The sequence below is a fragment of the Nilaparvata lugens genome, chromosome 4 (genome assembly GCF_014356525.2).
Source record: "Nilaparvata lugens isolate BPH chromosome 4, ASM1435652v1, whole genome shotgun sequence".
NCBI classification, from domain to species: domain Eukaryota; kingdom Metazoa; phylum Arthropoda; class Insecta; order Hemiptera; family Delphacidae; genus Nilaparvata; species Nilaparvata lugens.
This window is the reverse complement of record NC_052507.1, coordinates 31,909,499-31,928,109: the sequence shown is the minus strand read 5'-3', so window position 1 is coordinate 31,928,109 and position 18,611 is coordinate 31,909,499.

Below are 18,611 nucleotides of genomic sequence, written 5' to 3'. Positions count from 1 at the left end.
GTTGTGTTCGGTCTTAGATATTCACGGCAAATAGCAAGCATACAATCTAGATCGAAAAAAGCATCGAAATGAATGGTTAGCCGATTCTTATTAAATATTTTTTGGAATGTGGGATCCAAATCTGTACCTCGTTTGATAATTATTTGATTGTGTTCAACATTAACAATCTTGTCCTCATCCATGATTGCAATATGATTATTATCTGAACTAAGTTGACTGTGTACCGTTTGAGTACTTACATTGTCATTATTGGGAATTTCAGGTGGGCAGTAGTCATCAATGAAATCCTGAAGAACTGAGGCAAGGTCGTCAGAGTCATCAATATTTAAAAGATCGTGCGTGTAAAGTTCTATTCTAGACAAACTGTCGGCCACAAAATTGGTTTCACCCTTTAAAAATTGAATTTCGAAATCAAATCCCTCTAATAGGAGTCGCCATCATAATAGTTTTGAATTGGGTTCTTTCAAACTCTTCAACCAAACAAGAGGTTTGTGATCAGTTCTCAATACAAAACGTCGGCCGTATAGGTATGGTCTGAAATGTTTACATGCCCATACGATTGCAAGAAGTTATTTTTCAATTGTAGAGAGATTTTCTTCTGACCTATTTAAACTGTGAGAGGCATAGGCAATAGGGAGATCGTTTTTCTCAAAATTTTGCGACAGGACTGCTCCATTCGCAAATTGGCTTGCATCTGTGTTGAGTGTGAAGCTTTTTGAGAAGTCTGGAAGTCTGAGAATTTGTTCGTTTTGCAATGCAGATTTTAAAGTTTCGAAAGCATTTAAAAATTCCTTGTTTGTGGGATCGACTTTTGCATCTTTGTGAAGACAACACATAAGAGGTTTAGCAATTTTTGCGTAATTATGGATCATTTTACGGTAGTAGCCAGTGAGACCTGAGAATTGTTTAATTGCTTTAGGTGTTTTAGGTATTGGAAAGTTCTTTACAGCGTTTAATTTTTCTGGATTAGGGCATATGCCATCACTCGAAATTATGTGCCCAAAATACAATAGTTCTCGTTTGAAGAATTCGGTTTTATCCAATTGAATTTGATTTTTCAATTTTTGTAATACCGTCCAAAGATGCTTTTTGTGTTCGGAAAGGCTGTCTGAAAAAATAATTATGTCGTCCATGTAGACAAGGACGTTGGGTGTGTCTGAGAAAATCAGATTCATTGCTCTTTGAAAAGTTGGAGGGGCATTTTTTAAACCGAAAGGCATGCGCAGAAATTCAAAATGACCATTTTCTGTGGAGAAAGCGGTTTCTGGGATAGATTCAGGATCCATTTCAGTTTGGTGAAAACCTGATGACAAATCTATCGCTGAAAAGTATATAGCTTTTCCGATTTTTCCGAATAAATCTTCTATGTCAGGGAGTGGGAACCTATCACTTACAGTGATGTCATTAAGCTTACGATAGTCAACTACTTTGCGGATTTCACGCTTACCGGACGTATTTTTTCTTTGGGACAACCCAAATTGGGGAATTGTACAGGGAATTACTATGTTGAATGACCTTGTTCTTCAAGAGTTTTTCAATTTCAAATTTTAACATCTTCTCTATAGCATTCGGGGTAGCGATAGTTCTTAGTATAGATATAATCATCAGTCTTGGTTTTAATTCTATGTTGGAGAAGATTAGTGCTTGTTAGAGAGTCGTGTTCACACTTAATTATTTCAGGGAACTCTGATAACAATTCCATAATAAATTCTCTTTCTTCTTCGTTCATGTGAGATGTACGATTAGAGAGGTATTTCATCTAATGTATTTTCACTAAAAGAGTGGAACAATTCCTGCATATCGAGGCTAGAGACCGAGATATTTTTTGTATCAGGTATTATTCCATGATTGAGTACACAAAACACTTCTTCAATGTCAAGGGGATGAAGATAAACAGTCTTGTCCTGGTTGGCATGAATCAGACAATATGTAAATTGTTCATCAATTTGCACGAGGGAATCTTCGATTGTGAAATCATTATTTTCGATTTTTTGAACGACTCCATATTTGAGGTTACCTTTTACGGGAAGTTTGTATTTATGCAATCCTCGTTTCAGGTCAACTTTAGTTTTTTCACGTTTTAGGGGAATAAAGATAGCATTTTCGAATTCAAGTTGCATTTTTGACAAATTAACGGAGGTTTTAAGTTGTTCCAATGTTTCGCAACCCAATAATGCATCATAGCCATTGGAAAAAGGAAATACTTGCAAAGGAACTATGAGTCGAGTGCCAAATGTTTCGAAAGTGTCAAATTTTATAAAATTGTGACCAATTTTTGCCCCTGTGGTGGTCTTAACTATAAAATCTTTCTTAATTAGTTGGTCATCTTTAGTAAGAATGCTCGGGTGAATATAGTTTTTTTCAGAGCCTGTATCTATTAGCCATTTGCGGTTTTTGTGGTCAATAAAATAGGGTGGACTCGAAAGGTTTGTACAATTATTTAAGTTAAACTCTTCGAGTCCCTGCCTGTTTCTAAAAATGATCAGTAAGTGAGGTCATTTTTTCAGTCAAAAGGTTCATATGTTGGTTAATGTGGAGAGCTGATCTTCAACTGAAGAGTTTTCTTCAGACTCTTCTACAATGTGATGATTTTGATATGCTCTGTTTGAAACAGTGCGCATTGACACGGTGTTGGAATCAGAATGATTCCGATTTGCAAAAGCACCACCATTGTGTTGTTACTGAATTGTCTGCTATTTTGGAATTTAGGAGGATTTTCAAAATTTGGGGTGTTGTGTCTGGTGAAGCCAGGATGAACGTTTCGTTGCTGATTATTGTAGTGATTGTTTCTGTTGGGATTATTACGACCATCATTAAAGTGATTGGAGCGATTATTACGATTGTCTGCAAAGTTACGATAGTTATTGTTACGGGAGTTACGAAATGAGGGTTTGGAATCAAATGACTCGTCGAAATCATGCAATAAGCTGTTTTGGGCATCTTCAATTGTTAGAATTTTGTGTACCCTAAGGAAAGCAGCAAAGTCTGCTGGTACATTTCGAATGAGAGTGGTCATCAATGTGCGATCAAGTTGACTAGTCAAGTAAGTGATTGTGTCATCAGAGAGTTTCTCCATGCTATAGCGATCGATTATAACACTCTTTTTGTACTTAAGCCTATCAAGAAAATCATTGGTTGACTCGTTACTGAATGGTTTGAGCATCATGGCTTGTGTCACTAAGTCAGCTATAGGTATTTTTTCGCAAAAATTATTTTTAACTGCAGTCAATAAGTCAGGAATAGTTCTACAACCTTGGGCAGCCGTACGGGCTTTCCCTGAGAGATGACTGTAAGTGTGGAGGAATAAAAGTCAGTGGTTAGTCTCTCGTGCTTCCACATTTTGGCTACAGAATTCATCATTTATTTCTTGACAAATTCTTAAAAAATAGGGGAGTTCTGGAAGGTCGCCATTAAATGATGGTACTAAATTAGTAATGCTGGCTGATAGGATTTTTGAAGCCATTGTACCTTTTTCAAGTTGGTGAGATCCGTGAAGTTCTTGAAGTTGAGTTTGCAGGTGATGTGGAGGGTCTGGACGTGGAGCACTGATATTGTGGGTCACTGGAACTAGTTGGTTCGGCACATCAGATGTCGACTGTTCTGGTTCGAGGCCACTAAAGATTTTTTCGAGAGGTTCGTCCAGGAATCTCCTTGCTGGAACTCGTGTTGGAATTGGTGGAAATCTATTTAGGTGTTGGCCCGCAATGGTGGATAGAAGATGATTGAGATGATAACGTCTGCGGGTTACAATCTGTGTGAGTATTGGAGTCTTGCAATTCTGGTTGTTGCTTTTCGTGGCTGGCTACTGAGTCTTTGCACGGTGTCCTGCTGTAGGGCTTCGTAGTTCTCTTATGAAAAACTCGGCGGAGTGCTGAGGAAAAAAAAATTCGGCCTGGGAGAGTTCACAGAACACGAACAATTTCACAAGGAAGATCTACAGAAGTTCGGGCGCCAGTTAAGGGTGCAGGAACACACTGTGCGTTTCTAAAAAGAATTTATTCAGGCCGAGCCTGTACACTACAACTACATAATACAGAATATTGCTTAAGACTACTTTACATTGATTCTAATACCGTATTTATATGAAACTGTTACATTGATAACATTGGGGGAAGCTAGATTAGAAATTACACAATAAACAATAACAACTGATTGAACCAATTTAGTAATGGATTGCAAATAAGATATCAGTAATGGATTGGACTAATTACATAGAAGATAATATTAGGGAAAGCTAGATTAGACATTACACAATAAACAATAACAACTGATTAGACCAATTTGGTAATGGATTGCAGATGAGATATCAGTAATGGATTGGACTAAGTACATAGAAAGTTATAATCTAACTGGTGTTAGTTGACTCATAGTTGCGTCGTCCTCTGTTTCCTCCTCCTCTTCGAACTCTGGCACGAGGAAGGTTGGCAATTTTTTGGGAGTCGACATGTCTCACATTCTTCACATTTCTTAGCTGGACTAGATGATAATTCAGCACTGAACTGATTTTCGGCGGAGGGCACTGAACTCGTGCATAACAATTAAAACACTGAACTCAGCACTTTAACTATTGCATACACTATTTCAACTACTCTCACTAAAAAAACTATGTCTGCTCGATACGACTGCTCGATCGATACTCCCCTAATAAACTGATAAGAGAAAAACAAAATAAGACTGTAAAAATGTATTAAGAATCTATCGTGTTACTTTCGAGTGCAATGTTAATGTTTCCAGATTTTATTGTTTCTATACAATGTCACGTTGTAATTTAGCACCAAAAAATATTTTTGAAATGAACTATTGAGCTCTAATAGAATTATAAAATAGAAAGAATAGATAGCCTAGTCAAGTTACTGCTCAAGTAAAATCGAATGTTATTCATGATAAATAGAAATCAAGTTATCAATTAAGCGATAAGAAAATCATGCAAAATTGTAATTCAACAATAATGAGAATTCCTTGGCAGAATCAAAAATTATAAAGCGGCTTATTTATTATTGGTAGATTATAAAAAATGAAAGTTTGCATGTACATTTTGAGGTTAGAATTCTTTGTTTTTGTTCTAAATGAATCAATCGATCTAGGATCAATTGACAGTCCTTTGAATCGATACCTAACGAATCAGCTGATTGCTCGATCAACCGGTATGAATTGAATTATAAGTTTTACTCACAAAATATATATTATATACACTAGGAAAGGTTTATGTAAATAGATAAGGACAACTATTATTGTTACACGATTATTTATTGCAATCTAAAAAAGTATGAAAACCAAGAGTACACAAAACTCACATAAAAATTAAATGTATATCATTTTATAGCATCATGTATCAAGATTTATTTATTGGAATAATCCAAGACTATTACTTAACTTATATATTTGAAAATTTTTTATTCATCTTTGTATAACAAAGTCAGGACCCTGAATCTTAAAGAACCAATTACATTGAGTCTTACTAAGATTAGAAAGCCAATCAGAAGGAAGCTTATAAATCGTTCAAGGAAGAGATGAAATTTTTCTAGAAATCACTCTCTCTGGCTTGTGATCTCGAACTGTAAGGAACACATGAAGATTAGGGTTCTTTCTTCCTATTAATTTTTAAAATCATCAAGCCAATCTCTTTTTAAATGTGAAGTATATGTAATCAATGTTTGATTATTTGTGAACTCAGTGTTACTAAAGAGTTCTTAATTGTAATTTATTCCTGTAAATATATTTTTTAATACTGAAAGAAATTTCTGAGAAATCTGGACCATGCGTGAGCCCAGCAGAGACAAAAAGGACCTGCCTAATTAATTATTGGAAATAGTTAATTTACTCTACAAGACCTTCAAGAACATCATTATCGTAAGTGCAAAAATTTGTCTTAAATGAGCTCATTTTTAAAAGGCCTTTTACAGTGAATTGGGGAATTAATTAAAACGCTATATAAATTTATTCAAGTTTAAGAAATTCGCAACGTGTTGAATGCTATCATATAGTCTATAAGAATGTTTTATGAATTTACTTGATTTATGTAGGAAGCTTATTTCCATGCACGGCACGAACTCATAAAACCCTGAGATTATTGAATTGTTATTTGTATTAATCATTATTTGTCATTGATCAAAGTATGTCCTGTTAAATCTACAGACCGAACAGGTTTTAAGTTGTAGAATTCTGAATTGACTTGAAGTCCATGTATCAGTATTAAATACACATATATATTGTTAAAGCTCACAACTGTGAATGCTAATGAACCTTGTGATAATTATTAGAATATTGAAGGATTTATTTATATTGGAATTATAGATATAAGAATATTTTATATATATTATTCTATGGGAATATATTTTATGTTTTATGTCAGCATACAAAATCTTAGAAGTTCTTATTATATCCCAACTCATCTCGTGATATACAGTTTGAGCTGTCTTGATACCAAGAAAAAATCCTCTGCAACATATAAAATCAGTGAATCAATTAATATTTATCTTATTAAGAGCATTTACTACCTATCATCCTTTGATGATAGTAATACTATTCCGCCAGAAAAATCATACTGATAATTATATCAATAAGGTTACAGTATATCATATAAGGATCCAGAGAACTTCAAGAACTGGCGTTGTAAGTTCCAAGGAATTTCAAGAGGGTAAATTGGTGAATACCTGTATTCATGACAAGCGTTTTAAAAATCAACTAGAAAAAACCATAGTTGGTCTTCATTATTCTCGATTGGATACATGGTTACTGATAGTCAGTCACCAACTATCTTTTTGATTTCCTTATTGGTATTCTTCCAGAACTTTACGGAAGCAGTGGTAAGAATTATTAATCACAAATCATTGAACCTTGTGTTGATTAATTATATTTGGAAAATACATGCGTCTACCACTGAGCTAGAGCTGTGGTTTGAACCCAGCATATTTGCGAGCCGGATGGCCTTAACTTTTTCACGACGAACTTTTTTAACTTTAACTTTAACGAATTCATTTGCAAAATAGGGATTTTAGCAACCGCTCTTATAAATATCAGAAAAACCGCACCACATATGAATGGTTGGCAGTCCACACCATTACAACAAGTATGAGTTATAACTGACATATTATTTATAAGTTTTCAAATATTATATTCTCACAATTTAAAAAATTTATCTAGTCTTACTTTGTAAATGAGTGTTAAAATTTGAATGTATGTGACTATTGTCTATGCTTACCATTGTTTAGCCAAGACAAGTAATAAATTGAATTGAATTAAATTGAATTGGAGAAGGGTCAAATGAGAATGCAGAGGGATGAACTGAGAGCACTGGATAGTGAGATATCAGAGCTCAAGCAAGGACAGTCATATAAGTACTTGGGACTTTATCAGCATCTGAAAATCTCAAAAACATAAGTGCTCACAAAAGTGGAAGGTGAATTCCGCAGCAGACTTGATAGGGTTCTAAAAGGAGAACTATCTGCAAAGAATTGCATCAAGGCTGTAAATACTTGGGTGATCCCAGCATTGAACTACACCTTTAGATCTCTGAAGTGGTCAGATACTCGATTGGAGCAGATTGATAGGTATGTCAGGACAAGAATGACTAAATTCAGGATGCATCATCCGTGTGCCTCGGTTGCTTGACTGTACCTACCAAGGAGTATGGGAGGTCGCGGTTTGATGAGGGTATCAAGGTTATGTGTAAGTCAGGAAACGAAGTTAAGATCTTACTTCCAGAATGCTGATTCAGATTTGTTTGTGAAGGTATGCCAGCTGGATAATGGTTACACAGCCCTTGATTCAAGAAACCAAAGAAGGAGCGAGCTGCTATCTGCTCAAGACCTAAAAGAAGAATGGAGGACAAAAGAGTTACATGGACGGTTCTATGGGCACATTAATTCAGAGCCAATGAGTCAAGAGCTGTCTTGTATGTGGCTGACAGTAGGAAGTTTGCTTCCAGAGACTGAGGGGTTTGTACAGGCGATTCAAGATCAAGTGATAGCAGCAAATGCTTATAGGAGCCATATATTGCGAGACGAAACCATAAGTGACAAATGCAGGATGTGTGCCAGTGCAGTAGAAAGTATCCAACATATCGTATCTGGTTGCTCAGTGGCTCAGTGCCCCAAGAGAGTATATGTTGCGCCATAACAATGTGGCAAAAATTGTGCACTTGAAGATGCAGATCAAGTTTGGGAATATTGCAGAGGTCCCCCCTTACTATAACTATCAGCCTCCTCCCCTGGTTGAGTTCAATCACGTCAAGATCTACTGGGATGTCCAAATGATTACAGACAGGCGAGTAGTATACAACAAGTCTGTCATCCTAGTATTGGATCAGCTGGAGAAGAGAGCTTATATAATTGATATCGCTGTACCTTTAGATGAGAATGCTCAGAAGACCAGAGGCGAGAAAATAAAAAAATACCAAGAGCTATCATTTGAGCTGAAGGAAATGTATGGGCTGAATACAGTGAGAGTACTTCCAATTGTGATAACAGTCAATGGCCTGATACTCAAGTCGGTTGTGGAAATTTGTTGAAGCATTGACTTCGTAGAAGAGGTGCTGAAGAGAATGCAAAAATCTGTCCTTCTTGACACTGCACGTATTGTGGTATTGTGCGCAAGTTCATAAAATAGTCAAACAGTGTTATAAAGATGAAAGTAAGGTTGCATTATAGTGCCCCTTCTTTGAAAATATTTCTGCAAGAGCGTGCTTATAAAAGGAATAATAATAATAATATAATAATAATAATAAATAATAATATAATAATAATAATAAAATAATAATAATAATAATATAATAATAATAATAATAATAAAATAATAATAATAATAATAATTTCTCTGGTAGAGGGTACAACAAGACCAGAGGAGTTTATTCAAAAATATAGACATTATTACAAAAAGCATATAAGCTACAATTATCTACAAAGTATTAATACAATTGGTTGATTATTTGCTGATCTGAGAAAATGTGGCCCCCACTATTTATATTATGAATATGTGTCACTAATTTTGCTAATGTTCAAGATTTCATGCCAAAAGTAGAAAAGTCTAATAAAGATACATCTTGTGAGTCATTAGAAGTTCATGAAAGCGGCTATGGAGCAGCAGACACTCTTGTCTACAATTTATCGATGACTGTTGGATGATGCAATGATTAAAAGAAAGATTTAAAAAAGAAAATTGATAGTAGTAGATAATATGTAGTCGTCCTGTAGCTTTGCCTACGCGACCTTGAACCGGCAAATAGGCAAGGTACCCCTCGCGGGGTGATATGCATGCCGTTGCACTGTATTTGTTTCAGTCTCTAGGGAACTGTCTGCTCGATACTTATATTATACGCATATTTAACGTGTGGATATTTTCAAAGTCCCTATTAAAACGCGTTTTTGCATGTGCGATTGTTTCACTTCTTTTTTCAGGAGCCGGTAGTGAATACTATTTTTCAGGTAGTGGATAATATTTTTCAAGTGTAGCTGTGTAGCCTACTATGGCCGAAATTCAGACTAAAAGGCTCAGCCTAATAGATATACGCGTAACTTGAACGCTCTGCAGAATCTCAGTGGAAAGACCTAGTTACATGATTTTTTCTTTAAAAATAAATTCAATTAATTCTCTACATTTCATATGCGATATGTATACACAAAAAATCAAAAACAAAAATTTTTCTTAATACGTAACTTTTTCATGACATGGAAAATTGAAGTTGTAAATTTTTCGACTTATATACCTCGTTCACACTGAATCGTTGCTCGAATTTGAACTTAATTGACATTATTGGTATCCTCCAACAATTCTCATGATATTGTGGAAATTTCATTGATTTCTGATTACTAGTTCGAGAGTAACTGTTTTGGTAATGAAATGGGAACATTATTTTCAAGTCAAGTCCAATTCTTATTAAATTCCATTTATCTTCGGAATGAGTGAATTTACGTCAAACGTTCAAAGGACAAAAAAGATGCGTCATGTTTAGTTTCATGGTATTTGATTGATTTTGGAGCAAAATTAGAATTTTTTTCAAAATGTTCAATGTTTTTGAACGGCCTGTATTGACTTCTCATGGCCCTCCGCCGATAGGCAAAGCTACAGGACGGGGACTGTACATCTCTATACTTATAAAAGGCTAAGCCCCGACAGACTGAAATCACACCACAGCCCAAACTACTGAGCCTAAAAACTTGAAATTCTGCACGATTGTTCATGGTAGCCTGAAAACATCCACTAAGGAAGGATTTTCAGAAATTTGCCCCCCTGAGGGAGCTGGGGCCCCCCAAAATTTTGTACTTTTTAACCGCTCATTGCACAGCAAAGTCATGAGGAGCTTTTTTGTTCAACTACGAAAAAAAAATAGATCTAAGCAGAAAAATTTCGATCAGGAGCACAGGGGGGGGGGTCCAGGAGAGGCCATTTTTGGAAATTTTTGATGTAAAATCACACTACAGCTCAAACTAATTGTCCTACAGACTTGAAACTTTGCACAAATATTCTTCAAACATGCTAGATGCGCACTTAGAACGGATTTTGAGAAATTTTGCCTCTAAGGGTTTCAAAGGATGAAAAAGGATCCTATTAAGTAAGGTTATGAACATGGTAAGGTGAGTGCCATATGGAAATGAGATAATTCATTTATTGACATGTGATATTCTAACATATATTGTAATCATTGGAAATAACAAAATAATATGATAGAAATTCAAAAAAGAACATATGTTCTATTATTGCTTTCTACCTGATTCCACTCAACCTTATTAATATTGTTCTGATAATTGATAAATATGTTTAATAATAATATTTATGTTTAATAAAAAACCAACGACCTTCAGTTCAGCTTCAACACCAGGTCCACCGACATAGGCTATCTAAAGTTCTTGGGTTTTATGCTAGACACTAATTTAAATTGGAAGTGCCATATAACATACATAGCTGGGAAGCTGAGTAAAGGTTTATTTGTATTGCGCAGGCTGAGACATATTGTTAGACATGATGTTCTAATGAGTGTGTATTATGCTCATATCTTTAGTCATCTAGCTTATGGCATACAATTGGGGGGAAACTGTTCCACAATTATCACACTTTCCAGACTGCAGAAGAGGGCTGTAAGAATTATCTGTAAGGAACCACCCCGAGCTTCATGTAGAGCGCTATTCCGTAGATTAAGGTTATTGACTCTGCCGTCACTTTATGTGTTTTCATGTTGTTTATATGTTAAAAAGCACCTGAGTAATTTTAGATTAAATGGTGATATCCATAGTTACCCCACAAGAAGCAGTCTTAATGTTAGAATTGAGAGTAATCAATATACAAGCTCTCAGAAAAATTGGAAATACATGTCGGTAAAGCTATTCAATGAACTTGATGTTGACGTTCGAACGATGAACGTTCCACAATTCAAGACTCACTTGAGGGATTTGCTAATAGAAAGGTGCCTGTATTCTGTGAGAGAGTTTTTTGTCTGACCAAAGCTAACTGTGATATATTGTAAATTGTGTTAGGCGTCTAAGTGTCTGCTATTATTATATTGTATTATTTTACTGTTTACTAATTGTATTGTCGGTCTTTGTATATCTATTGTAGAAAATGATGTGTTTGTAACATTTTTATGTTCCTTGACAATAAATGATTGATTGATTGATTGATATTATTATTATTGATATAATAAGAGTATTGTTTTAATAATTAATTATTGTCATTACCCTTTGACTGCCAAGAGCCGATATAATCGGCTGTTCTATTATAAGCTAGGACTGCCAGAAGCCGATCTCATCGGCTGTGCCTTTTCATGCTAGAAATGCCAAGAGCCGATTTCATCGCCAATGGGTATGAGTGCGAGAAATGCCGCGCGCCGATCTAATCGGCATTCAAGTTTTTTATTTATCATGAAGTGAATTTTCTCTCTATTTTCACGTTTTTTGTATCAAAATAAAGAGAAATAATTTCTATACATGAAAAAAAAATAAATAATGAGATTTCATTTACTGTTCAGCAAGTATTTTGCTTTGAATTTCATCAATTCAACTGTTTGTTCACATAATCATGTTAGCTTTGGCTGACATAATGAACAGCTGATATCAAGAATGCTTCTAAACAGTGTTAGTAGACACAGTGAGGTTATTATTTTCATTGGTACAGCATCTATAGTGTGTGAGGATTGTTTTATCAGTTGTTTTTTTTCCTTTCTAAACAGTGCTTTCTAAACAGTGTTAATAAACACAGTGAGGTTATTATTTTCATTGGTACAGCATCTATAGTGTGTGAGGATTGTTTTATCAGTTGTTTTTTTTCCTTTCTAAACAGTGCTTTCTAAACAGTGTTAGTAAACACAGTGAGGTTATTATTTTCATTGGTACAGCATCTATAGTGTGTGAGGATTGTTTTATCAGTTGTTTTTTTTCCTTCAATATGAACTCAAAAAAACGTGGACGTTCTCCAGTTAGTGAAGGAACTTTAGTTTCCAGATTGTGCCAGTCAGGTGTCCAGTTTGTAGATTGTGATGATAGTTCATTGCATGATAGCTCAACCTCATCTTCTGACATCAGTGGAGTGGACTTTTTAGATGATACAGATGATGATCCGGACTATATCCCGGGGTAGAAAGTAGAGGATCTCAACCAGGAACTTCAGGGTTACAGAACCCTCACATTCAAAATAGACGTGAGTCATCTCCTAATGTTAGTAGTTCAGATGAAGATTCTGCACCTGAAGAAGTAGTGAATAGGAGGGTAAGGCAAAGATTAGTGGGTGACAGGGGTAGAACTAGACCCACACTCAGACAACGGCAAGCTAGTCCTGATAGCAGTGATTGGGAGGAGATAAATGATGGAGAAGATGTGGGCTATGTACATTCCTTCATGTTTGGTGAACAATCGGGACCCAAACATTGTCCCCCACGAAATTCCTCTCCAATTGAATATTTCAATTTATTTTTTTCCCTGACATTGTTGAACACTTTTGTGCAAGAGACAAATAGATATGCCCAACAATTTTTGAACTCATGTGGGGCCATTTCACCAAAAAGTCGACTACGTGATTGGAGCAATGTTACTTTGGCTGAAATGAAGGGGTTTATATCAGTTATTATGAATATGGGCATCTGTCGAAAGCCATCAATTGAAAGCTACTGGTTTACTTCCTCCTCCCAAAGTAGTCAGTGGATCCAGCAAATGTTTACCAGAAATCGTTTTCAAATTCTGCTAAAATTTTTTCACATTGTTGATTCGACTACCCTTGCTGCTCGTGGCACCCCAAACTACGATCCATGTGGAAGATTCCAACCTCTCATTGACCATGCTAATCGGCTTTTTCGTTTATACTACGTCCCCTACAAGAAGTTGTCAGTTTTGATGAGTCGTTGGTAGGCACTAAAAAAAGGATTGCTCTCACGCAGTACATCCCGAAGAAAAAACATCATCGTTGGGGCATAAAACTTTGGGTTCTTAGCGACTCCACAAACAATTACTGCTATCAATTTTATTGTTATAGAGGCTCTAAGTATGAGGAAAGAAATGAAGATACAGCAAATTATGGATTGGGATTTTCAGTAGTGAAGAAATTGCTAGAAATGAGTAATCTTATGAATAAGGGATACCATATATTTGGACAATTTTTTTACATCTAAAAACTAGCCAGGTTCCTCTATTCAGAAAATACCTTTGTCACTGGGACGGTAAGATTGGGTAGGAAGGGTATACCAAAACAGTTGCTTGGCAAGTATCCTGTCGGTAAAAAGGTCTATGTGAGAAAAGGACCACTCCTGCTCATGGCTTTCAGAGAGAAATCAACTAATAAGTCACAATTTATTCTACTTTCTACTGATGCAAGGGCTGTAAGCGTGCAATACAGCATTAGAAGGTCTGGCAAGATAGTAGTGAAGAAGAAACCACAGATTGTCTACGAATACAACCATGGAATGGGTGGAATAGATGGCACAGATCAGATGCTGTACACGTATCTTGATGAACGAAGGGCTTCAAAACACTGGAAGAAAGTTGCTTTTAATATTTTTGGTAGGATGGCTCTGAATTCCTATGTACTATACAAATTGAATACTGACAAGCCAGTGTCCAGACTCCAATTCCAGATAAGTGTTATTGAAAGTTTAGCACAGGAATGGCTTACTGAAAAAAATCAAATTGCTATGCAGAGTGGTGTTTCTTCTACAAGTTTTGGAGTAGAAAAAATTGAGAATAAGAAGGAAAAAGATTGTTGTGAATGTAGTGAAGCAAAGAATCCAGAAGGAAAGCGGAAACGTTCACGGACTGAGTGTGTGAAATGCAAAAAAGGTCTTCACTTGGATTGTCTCATACAACATCGTTGCAATTTCTAAGTGAAATAAAGTGTGAATGAATATAGTTGTAAATAGCTCTAATCCAGATATTCATTTATCATACTATTTTATTCGTTTTATTATACCAATCAATAGTACATTCAAGTAATAAGTTGGACATCTAAGTTGGAACTGTCATTAGTTAAAAATGATTTGATTTTACATATTTCATTCTTTTTGTTGAGTGAGAACTTTTCTTCATTATTACCGGTATGTACATTATTACTATTGAAATAAATATAAATAAATTTATGAATATAAAATCCAAATAACATTGCAGTATTACAGTTATTATAGTAAGAGGCTGCACATACTCATATTTGACATAATATGATCATCTCATAAGGGGCCCTCTTATTGACCCCCCCCCACTCAGAAACACCCCCCGCAACTTAAGTGTATCACACATATATTTAATGATAGGCTACAATTACCCAGCAACAAATATAACATACTTGGAAAGGTCCCAAAAATTAATTGGGTGGGTACTGATAATTAAGCCCAAGTCTGAAGCTAATGTCAAATTGGCAATTTTACAAGGGTTAACTAAAAAAAGTCTCGAATTATTGTTATTGAACAGATTTCAATGAGATTTTCAGGGTTTATTCATCAAAAAAAGCTGATTCATTTCATATATTTGTTATTTACTTTGAGAAATTTCATAACATCAATATAACGTTTCAAAGTTGAAAAAAAAAAATTTTAATAAATTTTTTTTCCAACTTGGAAAATGTGAATATATTATGAAATTTCAAGATCACTACTGGCATAATGATCAAGAATATGAAATTATGAAAAAAATGATATGAGAATCACATATCTACTATCAATATGAAAGAAGTTACAGATTTTCTATCAGATGTCTGCAAAATCAGTGATTTTGGCGTGGCATTTCTGGACATGCAGTACGCAATACGGCTGGCAGTACTCAGACAGTAGCGCTAGTCACTCCCATGCGTTTTACTCGCATAATCGTCCGGCAGTCAAAGGGTTTTAATATAATAATAGTATTGTTTTGGTAATCAATAAATATTTTTATTTTCACAAACTCTGTATAATAATTTATAATGGTGCATGTGAAACAGCTGCATCAAAGAAATGATCTCAAAAACATATGTTTAGGAAAACCATAGTTTTGAACTTCGTTTTCCTGATGCAATGTATAAGCCTTAAGCCTTGTACACACGTCCGTACAGATTCGCGCGAACAATCGTATGTACATATGCCTCAACATTCACTGTACGTCCTTGTGGACGCGATCCACGTATGCCTCAGCATTCAAAAAGCTATCTGATTTGCAGACGACACGAAGACATGGTAGATGTAGATTTTCCACAACATGACAACAATGGCGTCATTCCATCTTTGAAGATAGTTATCACAAATTGCAGCAGTATCATTTTATTTCAATGACTTATATAATAAAATCAAAAATAAAACTTGACAAACGATGTTGGTGGGTTGAACGATTGTAGGTTGAAGTAAGGAAATAAATTGCTACATGACATAATATTGACAATTCAATCTTTCTTAGGTTGTCAAAACATTATGCTGTTAATATACTGAATCTAATTCAACTAGTTATCTAAACAAAAAATGATATCATCATGAGGGAAGCAATAACTCCACAAGAACGATTGGCTCTAACTTTGAGATTCTTGGCATTAGGCGATTCATTTGTTGGTTTCCAATATCTATTCAGAATCTCAAAAAAAGAAAAATTCTACAATAATTCCAGAAGTTTTGATGACCTAAACAAAGCACTTAACACTGTCTCACAAAATTGACAGTCTTCTTTAACGAAATTAGCCATAAATTGAATCAAATACTAAATTGCTGCCCATTTTAAACTAACTCTGCTCATACACATGACAAAACAAGATTCTCCAAAAGATTAGCTTCAAGATTTACCTTCAAGGGAATACTAGTTCAAAGTTTGAATAAATCTCTCTATAGATAGCCTAGCTATCTAAAACGTATAATATCATATTGAAAATTACAATTTTAATTAACAACTCTGAATGATTACATGAAACAAACACAAGATGATTTGATAGCCACAGTAAAATAATATTTGAGCTATACTTTCTTGTAGGAACCCTGTAGAGAAGCTTTTTTCACTTAAATTATGCAGTTCTAAATTTGTTAATCATGATACGAATTATATACTCCATGCATGTTTCTATTTAAATATTTGACAATCCACATATCCTACAAAATTACAAAAATCCAACAATTTACAATTAGTTATTGGATCACAATTTGATTTGTCATTCATTAACCTAATTCATTGGAATTAGGTTATGATGCCTTCAATGTTTACGTTTTGCCTCACCCGTATGGCAAAATCGCGTCCACACGTACATTCAATGCTCGCCCGAGGCGCCTTTGAGCACGCCAAAATACCGACAGGGTTCCGGTTCGCCCACATGCCTCAGCGAACAGTGTCCACACGTGCGAATGCAAGCCCATACACGTATGCTCACCCGAGGCAAACGTACGTGTGTACAACGTTTTAGACCAGTTATAGAATAGACACGCTGGGAATTGTAGCCTCTGAGCCAACATCTACTGCCAAATCCACCCATCTTGACGTCACAGCTGTGACGTCACGCATCATATGGAAAACTTTCAGATTGTGTCTATTTCTGATTCATGGTGTTTTTAGGTTATTTCTAGCTATGGGCAAAAACGATATCGGTTATATTATATTGTGTTATGTGATATCGGCTTCAAAGTTATAATGTGTTATAATGAAAATAATAAGGTACGGTAGCCTACAAAACTATTTCATTGTCATGCTGCAATGAGTTCACTTACATCATAACCAAGGATAATATTTCAGTTACAACTTACAATATTCATGTGTATGAATTTCAACTTACGCATGAAAAGATATTCCACTTTTTTCCTAAAAATTTCAGTGCAATTATATGCTGCAGAGGAGATTACCATTTTCATAAATAATAATTACATAAATAAATAAAAATCTGCTATGGAAAACAAGCTATGTTTAACAACAATGTAATTATTTCTATACGATGCGTGACGTCACTGTTGTGACGTTTGGATGGGTGGATTTGGCAGTAGATGTTGGCTTCATCAACTTTCAGTTTGAATATACAATTGGCCGTGTCTATTCTATAACTGGTCTAAGGTATAAGCCTACACGTGGCATGTATTATTAATTTTTCAGCAAGAAAAGTTTTTACTTTCCTTGCCCATAGGTAAGGAACCATAGGTAAGGAAAGTATTGCGTTCCGAAAAAAATTAAGGTACCCCAATTTCTAAATTTCTATACGCTTCAAGGTCCCCTGAGTCCAAAAAAGTGGTTTTTGGGTATTGGTCTGTATGTGTGTGTGTGTGTGTATGAGTGTATGTGCGTCTGTGTACAGGATATCTCATCTCCCAATTAACGGAATGACTTGAAATTTGGAACTTAAGTCCTTTCACTATGAGGATCCGACACGAACAATTTCGATCAAATGCAATGGCGGCTAAAATGGCAAAAATGTTGTCAAAAACAGGGTTTTTCGCGATTTTCTCAAAAACGGCTCCAACGATTTTGATTGAATTTATACCTACGATAGTCATTGATAAGCTCTATCAACTGCCATAAGTTCCATATCTGTAAAAATTCCAGGAGCTCCGCCCCATGTATGCAAAGTTTGATTTTAGACTCCCAATTATCAGGCTTCAGATTCAATTTAAACAAAAAAAATCAAGTGGAGTAGATTGAGCATGAAAATCTCTACAATTAATGTTTTGTAACATTTTCACCTAAAATTGAAAATAAGCACGAAATTCGAGAAAATGTGATTATTCAATTGCAAATTATTGTTGATTCTATTAAATCATTCACTATGAAGAGATAGCAGACCTCATGTGTGTCTCCAGCGTTATTACCCTGTCACCAGCTGGCTCAAATCTTTGAATAGTAGACTTCAGATGCGCGGGAACACTAGCGTCAGGTGATCAATTTTCATAACGGCAAGGAAAGTTGTGTGAGTGCGCCACACCAGATTTTTTGAGACTGCTAAATAAACGTCTACAGTTTTATCAATGCTGTATCGGCAATATGTAAACGCATGCATTATCATCTTTTCGTTCTTCAGTAGCCGCTCGGCCGAAAATTTCGAAAACATATGTCTGTAAAATGGATCAATAAATAATTATTATTAGCCCCCCTATTAAAATTCCTGTTCAGAAACCATCCCCAATATTCACACAACATATTCCCAAAGTTTCATGCCTTTATGTCAAGTAGTTTTCAAGTCTACAGGGAACAAACAAACATACAAACAGACATTCA